This window comes from Mirounga angustirostris, unplaced genomic scaffold, assembly GCF_029215605.1.
Source record: "Mirounga angustirostris isolate CCGP_5_RB_7025 unplaced genomic scaffold, mMirAng1.0.hap1 SCAF_9, whole genome shotgun sequence".
NCBI classification, from domain to species: domain Eukaryota; kingdom Metazoa; phylum Chordata; class Mammalia; order Carnivora; family Phocidae; genus Mirounga; species Mirounga angustirostris.
The window spans coordinates 30,666,120-30,676,019 of NW_026991717.1; positions in this window are offsets into that span (position 1 = coordinate 30,666,120).

Here is a 9,900-nt window from a genome sequence, read left to right on the forward strand (position 1 = left end):
CTGAATAGGGATCAAACCATTCTGAACACCTACAAACCCAACAGGAGATCGAAAAAAGGAATAGCAACAACTCTCTGAACAGAAAAGCGACCACTTTCTGGAAGGTAGGATGTGCGGAGAAGTAAATCTGAGGCGATATTCAGAAGGATAGGTGGCGGGGGAGGGGCCTCCGTCGGCCACTTCTGGCAAGTGATAGAGCCGCGGGGCAGAAAATCGGAACTTTTAAAAGTCTGCTCCGCCGAGGTACGTCACTCTGGTGGCTAAGCGGGGGGTGGAACCCTCCGGGACAGTGTGGTCTCAGGACCCTCGGGGTCACAGGACGACCGGGGGTGCCTGAGTGCGGCAGAGCTCCCAGGTAACGGAGCAGGGAAGCCGGCTGCAGAGGCGGAGCCCAGGCGCGGGCTCTCAGCTCGGGGTGGCCATAAACTGTGATCCGCGGCACAGTTGGGCCCCTGCTCCTCCAGCAGGGACCCAACAAGCGGCAGATCCGGGGAGACTCACCTTCCTCCCCCAGGGAGGAGCCGCGCGGGAGTGCACCGCAGGGATCTGCTAGGTTTGGAGACTCCACCCGGGATCGGGTGCCAGAGATAGAAACGCTCGGTCACAGGCCAGGTGAGCAGGGAGAGCGGCCAGAGACCCGGGAGACGGGAGTGACTGACGGCTTTTCTCTGGGGGCTCACTGAGGAGCGGGGCCCCGAGTTCTCGGCTCCTCCGGGGCGGAGATTGGGAGGCCGCCATTTTCACTCTCCACCTCCAAAGCTGTACGGAAAGCTCGCAGGGAACAAAAGCCCCGGAGAGCAAACCGGAGCAGATTACTTGGCCGGGAGGGGGCAAGGGCAGGGCAATTCCGCCTCCGGCAGAGACATTTGGAAACCACGGCAACAGGCCCCTCCCCAGAAGATCAGCGAGAACAGCCAGCCAAGACCAAGTTTACCGATCAATGAGAACAGCAGAACTCCAGCGCTAGGGGAATACTGCACATAGAATTCACGGCTTTTTTACCATGATTCTTTAGTCTTTCAAAGTTAATTTTTTTAACTTTTTTTTTTTAATTTTTCTTTTTCCCTTTTTCAACCAACATCTTATCAATCCCTTTTTTTAAAAAAAACATTTTTATTTTTCATTTTTAGAGTCATATTCTATCCCTTCATAGTAGTTACCCGTATTTTTGGCTTATATATATAAGTTGTTCTCTCTTTAAAATTTTGAGATAGTTTCTTCTAACAGATTAAAATATACCCTAAATCTCTAGTATATGGTGTTTTCTATTCCCCTGCCTGATCACATCCTCTCCCTTTTTTTTTTCTTTTTTCTTTTTTTAAATCCTCTTCTTTCTTTTTTCAAACAACTTCTTATCAATTCCTTTTATAAAATTTTTTATAATTTCCATCTTTACAGTCATATTCCATCCCTTCATCATATCAACCCTTATTTTTGTACATATATAAGTTTTTCTTTCTTTAAAATTTTGGGAGGCACTTTCTTCTAACAGACCAAAATACACCCCAAATCTAGTGTGTGGCACTGATCTATATACCAGCCTGATCACGTTTGATCACATTCTGTTCTTTTTGTTGTTGTTGTTGTTGTTGTTTTGTTTGTTTTTGTTTTTATCTTTATCTTTTTCTTTTTCTTTTTTTTCTTTCTCTTTTTTCTCTCTTTCCCTTTCTTTTCACACTGCTTCAGGTCTTTTCTGATTTGTTTAGAGTATATTTTCTGGGGACGTTGTTACTCTGCTAGCATTTTGTTCTCTCATTAATCTATTCTCCTCTGCACAAAATGACAAGACGGAAAAAATCACCTCAACAAAAAGAACAAGAGGTAGTACCGATTGCCAGGGACCTACTCAATACGGACATTAGTATGATGTCAGATCTAGAGTTCAGAATCATCACTTTAAAGATACTAGCTGGGCTTGAGAAGAGCATGGAAGTTATTAGAGAAACCCTTTCTGGAGAAGTAAAAGAACTAAAAGCCAACCAAGTAGAAATCAAAAAGGCTATTAATGAGGTGCAATCAAAAATGGGGGCACTAACTGCTAGGATAAATGAGGCAGAAGAGAGAATCAGTGATATAGAAGATGAAATGATGGAAAATAAAGAAGCTGAAAAAAGAGAGAGAAACAACTACTGGATCACGAGGGCAGAATTCGAGAGATAAGCGATACCATAAGACGAAACAACATTAGAATAATTGGGATCCCAGAAGAAGAAGAAAGAGAGAGAGGGGCAGAAGGTATAATGGAGCAAATTATAGCAGAGAACTTCCCTAATTTGGGGAAGGAAACAGGCATGAAAATCCAGGAAGCACAAAGAACCCCTCTCAAAATCAATAAAAATAGGTCAACACCCCGACATCTAATAGTAAAACTTACGAGTCTCGTAGAGAAAGAGAATCCTGAAAGCAGCTCGGGAGAAGAGATATGTAACCTACAAGGGTAGAAACATTAGATTGGCAACAGACCTATCCACAGAGACCTGGCAGGCCAGAAAGGACTGGCAGGATATATTCAGAGCACTAAATGAGAAAAATATGCAGCCAAGAATACTCTATCCAGCTAGGCTGTCATTGAAAATGGAAGGAGAGATAAAAAGCTTCCAGGACAAACAAAAACTAAAGGAATTTGCAAACACAAAACCAGCCCTACAGGAAATCTTGAAAGGGGTCCTCTAAGCAAAGAGAGACCCTAAAAGCAACATAGACCAGAAAGGAACACAGACAATATACGGTAACAGTCACCTTACAGGCAATACAATGGCACTAAATTCCTATCTTTCAATAGTTACCCTGAATGTAAATGGGCTAAATGCCCCAATCAAAAGACACAGGCTATCAGACTGGATTAAAAAACAAGACCCATCAATATGCTGTCTGCAAGAGACTCATTTTAGAACCAAAGACACCCCCAGATTGAAAGTGAGGGGGTGGAAAACCATTTACCATGCTAATGGACACCAAAAGAAAGCTGGGGTGGCAATCCTTATATCAGACAAATTCGATTTTAAACCAAAGACTGTAATAAGAGATGAGGAAGGACATTATTTCCTATTTAAAGGATCTATCCAACAAGAAGATCTAACAATTGTAAATATCTATGCCCCTAACATGGGAGAAGCCAATTATATAAGGCAATTAATAACAAAAGCAAAGAAACACATCGACAACAATACAATAACAGTGGGGGACTTTAACACCCCCCTCACTGAAATGGACAGATCGTCTAAGCAAAAGATCAACAAGGAAATAAAGACTTTAAATGACACACTGGACCAAATGGACTTCACAGACATATTCAGGACATTCCACCCCAAAGCAACGGAATACACATTCTTCTCTAGTGCCCATGGAACATTCTCCAGAATAGATCACATCCTAGGTCATAAATCAGGTCTCAACCGGTAACAAAAGATTGGGATCATTCCCTGCCTATTTTCAGACCACAATGCTTTGAAACTAGAACTCAATCACAAGAGGAAAGTCGGAAAGAACTCAAATACATGGAGGCTAAAGAGCATCCTACTGAAGAATGAATGGGTCAACCAGCAAATTAAAGAAGAATTAAAAAAATTCATGGAAACCAATGAAAATGAAAACACAACTATTCAAAATCTTTGGGATGCAGCAAAGGCAGTCCTAAGAGGAAAGTATATAGCAATACAAGCCTTTCTCAAGAAACAAGAAAGGTCTCAAGTACACAACCTAACCCTACACCTAAAGGAGCTGGAGAAAGAACAGCAAATAAAGCCTAAACCGAGCAGGAGAAGAGAAATAATAAAGATCAGAGCAGAAATCAATGAAATAGAAACTAAAAGAACAGTAGAACAGATCAACGAAACTAGGAGCTGGTTCTTTGAAAGAATTAACAAGATTGATAAACCCCTGGCCAGACTTATCAAAAGGAGAAGAGAAATGACCCAAATCAACAAAATCATGAATGAAAGAGGAGAGATCACAACCAACACCAAAGAAATACAAACAAGTATAAGAACATATTATGAGCAACTCTATGCCAGCAAATTAGATAACCTGGAAGAAATGGAGGCATTCCTAGAGATGTATCAACTACCAAAACTGAACCAGGATGAAATAGAAAACCTGAACAGACCTATAACCACTAAGGAAATTGAAGCAGTCATCAAAAATCTCCCAAAAAACAAAAGCCCAGGGCCAGATGGCTTCCCAGGGAAATTCTACCAAACATTTCAAGAAGAATTAATACCTATTATTCTGAAACTGTTCCAAAAAATAGAAATGGAAGGAAAACTTCCAAACTCATTTTATGAGGCCAGCATAACCTTGATCCCAAAACCAGACAAAGACCCCATCAAAAAGGAGAATTACAGACCAATATCCCTGATGAACATGGATGCAAAAATTCTCACCAAAATACTAGCCAATAGGATCCAACAGTACATTAAAAGGATTATTCACCATGACCAAGTGGGATTTATCCCTGGGCTGCAAGGTTGGTTCAACATCCGCAAATCAATCAATGTGATACAATACATTAACAAAAGAAAGAACAAGAATCATATGATCCTCTCAATAGATGCAGAAAAAGCTTCTGACAAAGTACAGCATCCTTTCTTGATCAAAACTCTTCAGAGTATAGGGATCGAGGGTACATACCTCAATATCATAAACGCCATCTATGAAAAACCTACAGCGAATATCATTCTCAATGGGGAAAAACTGAGAGCTTTCCCCCTAAGGTCAGGAACACGGCAGGGATGTCCACTATCACCACTGCTATTCAACATAGTATTGGAAGTCCTAGCCACAGCAATCAGACAACAAAAAGAAATCAAAGGCATCCAAATCGGCAAAGAAGAAGTCAAACTCTCACTCTCTGCAGATGATATGATACTTTATGTGGAAAACCCCAAACACTCCGCCCCAAAACTGCTAGAACTCATACAGGAATTCAGTAAAGTGGCAGGATATAAAATCAATGCACAGAAGTCAGTGGCATTCCTATACACCAACAACAAGACAGAAGAAAGAGAAATTAAGGAGTCGATCCCATTTACAATTGCACCCAAAACCATAAGATACCTAGGAATAAATCTAACCAAAGAGACAAAGGATCTTTACTCAGAAAACTATAAAATACTCATGAAAGAAATTGAGGAAGACACAAAGAAATGGAAAAACGTTCCATGCTCATGGATTGGAAGAACAAATATTGTGAAGATGTCAATGCTACCTAGAGCAATCTACACATTCAACGCAATCCCCATCAAAATACCATCCACTTTTTTCAAAGAAATGGAACAAATAATCCTAAAATTTGTATGGAACCAGAAAAGACCCCAAATCGCCAGAGGAATGTTGAAAAAGAAAAGCAAAGCCGGCGGCATCACAATTCCGGACTTCCAGCACTATTACAAAGCTGTCATCATCAAGACAGCATGGTACTGGCACAAAAACAGACACATAGATCAATGGAACAGAATAGAGAGCCCAGAAATGGACTCTCAACTCTATGGTCAACTCATCTTTGACAAAGCAGGAAAGAATGTCCAATGGAACAAAGACAGTCTCTTCAACAAATGGTGTTGGGAAAATTGGATAGCCACATGCAGAAGAATGAAACTGGACCATTTCCTTATACCACACACAAAAATAGACTCCAAATGGTTGAAAGACCTCAATGTGAGACAGGAGTCCATCAAAATCCTAAAGGAGAACACAGGCAGCAACCTCTTCGACCTCAGCCAAAGCAACTTCTTCCTAGAAACATCGCCAAAGGCAAGGGAAGCATGGGCAAAAATGAACTATTGGGGCTTTAGTAAAATAAAAAGCTTTTGCAAAGCAAAGGAAACAGTCAACAAAACCAAAAGACAACCGACAGAATGGGAGAAGATATTTGCAAATGACATATCAGATAAAGGGCTAGTATCCAAAATCTATAAAGAACTCATCAAACTCAACACCCAAAGAACAAAGAATCCAATCAAGAAATGGGCAGAAGACATGAACAGACATTTTTCCAAAGACATGAACAGATATTTTTCCAAAGAAGACATCCAAATGGCCAACAGACACATGAAAAAGTGCTCAATATCACTCGGCATCAGGGAAATCCAAATCAAAACCTCAATGATCCAACAATTGCACTACTGGGTATTTACCCCAAAGATACAAAAGTAGGGATCCGAAGGGGTACGTGCACCCCGATGTTTATAGCAGCAGTGTCCACAATAGCCAAACTGTGGAAAGAGCCAAGATGTCCATCGAAAGATGAATGGATAAAGAAGATGTGGCATATATATACCATGGAATATTATGCAGCCATCAAAAGGAATGACATCTTGCCATTTGCAACGACGTGGATGGAACTGGAGGGTATTATGTGTAGCGAAATAAGTCAAACAGAGAAAGACATGTATCATATGATCTCACTGATATGAGGAATTCTTAATTGTAGGAAACAAACTGAGGGTTGCTGGAGTGGGGGGTGGGGTGGGAGGGATGGGGTGACTGGGTGATAGACACTGGGGAGGGTATGTGCTCTGGTAAGCGCTGTGAATTGTGCAAGACTGTTGAATCTCAGATCTGTACCTCTGAAACAAATAATGCAATATATGTTAAGAAAAAAAAAAGAAGAAGAAGGTAGTGGGAGGGGAAGAATGAAGCGGGGGAAATCAGAGGGGTAGACGAACCATGAGAGATGATGGACTCTGAAAAACAAACAGGGTTCTAGAGGGATGGGGGGTGGGAGGATGGGTTAGCCTGGTGGTGGGTATTGAGGAGGGCACATTCTGCATGGAGCACTGGGTGTTATGCACAAACAATGAATCATGGAACACTTCATCTAAAACCAATGATGTAATGTATGGGGATTAACATAAGAATTAAAAAAAAAAAGTATATATAACACATACAGAAAAACTCTGGAAAGTTAAACATCAATGTTAATGGCAGTTATGTATTAGAATGGGATTTGTGATTTTTTTTTTTTTTTGCTTATTTGTATATACTGACTTTCCTAAAATAAATAAGTAAGCATGCATTATATTTGTAATTCCTTTGTTTCTGCACTACATCACAGTACAACCTTTTTTTTTTTTTAACAAAAACCAACCTCAAAAGCCCACAGACCTTAGTTTGATCTTGAATCCAAAAAACTGAAGCCCAAATCACGTACAAGTCCCAGAATACCATCTTGTGATGGAGTTGCAGTCATAGCAACTGTGTTTTCTGTTAGCTGGATCTGAGAACATGTAAAGCTTGGTGTGACTATAAAGCAATCCTGAGTTTTCATCCTACAAACACCCAAAACGTATACATTCAGGAAGTTTCGTCTTTCAAAGAAGCTACTCTGCTCGTATCAGTTTTGGAGTTCCTCTGACAAAACAGTCTTCAGAGCTGGTTGAGTAATGCCAAAAGAAAATCAATTTCATTATAATTCATAAAAACTCCTACTTAGTCCACAATCTTACTCTTCTTTTTGCTCCTTGTCTCACTTCCTTCTTTAGCTAAGTTTTATCCCTCTGTTCTTTGTACTCTTTATTTTTACTGCTACTGTGTTTGACTAAGACTTTAAGGACCTGTTGAAAACCTGGGGAAAAGAGTGTGGGAAAGTGTTCTGAGGCTTAATAAAGACTAGGACTTGGGGAGGGGAACTGGGAGGTGGCTGGACAGTTTGATTGTGAGGCCCAAAGGTAAGGTGACATTATAATTTATCACCCCATTCTGGAATACTTTTGAGAGTGAAAAGGGACATGATTAACAATTATGCCAGGTTAACCAGGATACGCAGTTGCCCTGTGGATTTAGGGAGCAAGTCAGGGAAGGCATCTGACTAATATCTGTCCACTTGGGCTGCCTTTAGGGCAGAGATGGGTGTAACTGACCTGGGGCCATAAATGTGAATTGCCGGATATAGAGGATAGCTTCTATTTGAGGATAGAGCTGTCATTACATTTGATCATTGATTCATGTTTAATTTAAGGAACCCTCATTCAGTAAGAAACAGTTACATTGAATTTCTTGGAATTACTTCTTACAGGTTATTAAGATTTTATGACCACTTTACACACTTGTGGATACTCCTTGGAAATAAAAAATATTCTCTAGGTATTGTAACAGTACCACCCACGTGCCTATTTTCTGTCACCGTCTAGGACTCCATTATAACCCTGGGATTTTCACATCTTCTCTCCTCAAAAGACTAATAAAAGATTAAACAACCAACAAAATCCCTCTAATTGTGTGATCATTCAGTCTAAGTTGTTCCTTCAGTCACTGCCCTATAGTCTGTTCCTTTGTCTTGTGTTTCCCAACTTTGGAAAAGCTACAAATTCATTGAGTTTGTTGGCTTTTCTACTGCAGTTGTTTATTGTGCCAAATCTCCCTCATCCCCGTGGGAATCGGCCTATAACACAAGTGACCCCACCATATATGTTAAGTATTGCTTTGTTTTTTAAGCCGCAGTTTGTAACACACATTTTACCCAACTCAAGAAGAAATCTATAAACTCCCTCTTCTAATAATTTCCAAGCTAACTCTCCTATCTATGGCACATACTTCTAAGAGAATGCCAGTACAGCAGAAATCATTTCACAAAAATTTATTGAGCTCCTCTTACTAGCAGGGACACTAGTGAAATACAGGCGCAATCACACATTTCCTGACCTCAAGGCTCCCACGTTCTTGCAGTAGGTGTCAAAAAATAGTCACAGTAGATTGTGCTAAATACTGGAGCAGAGGAACATATGCACAATGTTGGAACAATGATGAAACAGAGAGATCTGGGAGATCAAAAAGTTTGGTTGGCAGGGAGTTAGAAAAGGCCTCCTTTAGGAAATGCTTGTGTTGGGTCTGGAAGATTGAGTAGGAATTTTCTAGGGGGAAAGAAAGAAAAATAAAAAATTTTGAGCCTCTTCTATGGGTCAGATATATAGATTATTTAATATGCTCCACACACAAAACTTGTCAGATGGTTTTTTATTATTCCAGTTTTTACAGAGTCAAAAAAAAAAAAAGATGAAGCCGCTTGTTCAAGGTTATATAGTGAGTGAGCTATGGACACTGAAGATTCAAACTCTGTATGTCTGATTCCAAGATTGTCTGTGTTCTTTCCATGGCACCATACTACTTTCCAGCAGGGCAGAAGGGCATATGATTAGTAATTTTTAATGCTGTCTGATGCCATCTATATGAAGTTCAAGGACAGGCAAAACTTACCTATGAGGAGAGAGGTCAGAATAGCGACTACATGTGGCAGAAATGGTATCTAGGGAGCAGGAGGGGGATTTTTGGGGTGCTGGGCAGCTTTCACAGGTGTATATACATCTAAAAATTCATTGAGCTGTACATATAAGATTTGTGCACTTTACTCTCTGTTAATTATACCTCAAAATGTAAATAAAAACAAATTTGTTATGTGCTATGGCTTTTATAGGTCAAGAAAGCTGATCTCTGGATTCTCATAATGCTTTTTTTGATTAACAGTCTCCTTATTTTAAATACTTATTTTTTCCTGAATAAAATGAATTACAGGTAATGACAGTGCATCAATCTTGCCTCTCTTGAGCACAGGTCTTTACTATAATCTGCTTCCTAACAATCCTGACTGTCAAGATCATAAAACTGTGGATTTTAAGAGATGAAGAGTTGCTGGGCGCCTGGGTGGGTCAGGTCATGATCCCAGAGTTCTGGGATTGAGCCCAGCATTGGGCTCCCTGCTCAGTAGGGAGCTTGCTTCTCCCTCTCCCGCTCCGCCTGATTGTGCTGTCTCTCTCTGTCAAGTAAATGAATACAATCTTTAAAAAAAAGAGAGAGAGAGATGAAGAATTGCTTAGAGACTCCTAAAGGGGCTGCCACATGGATCTTTTGGAGACTGATGAAAGCAAAACTATAGACCTCATCTCCGGAAATGTACATATGCACAAC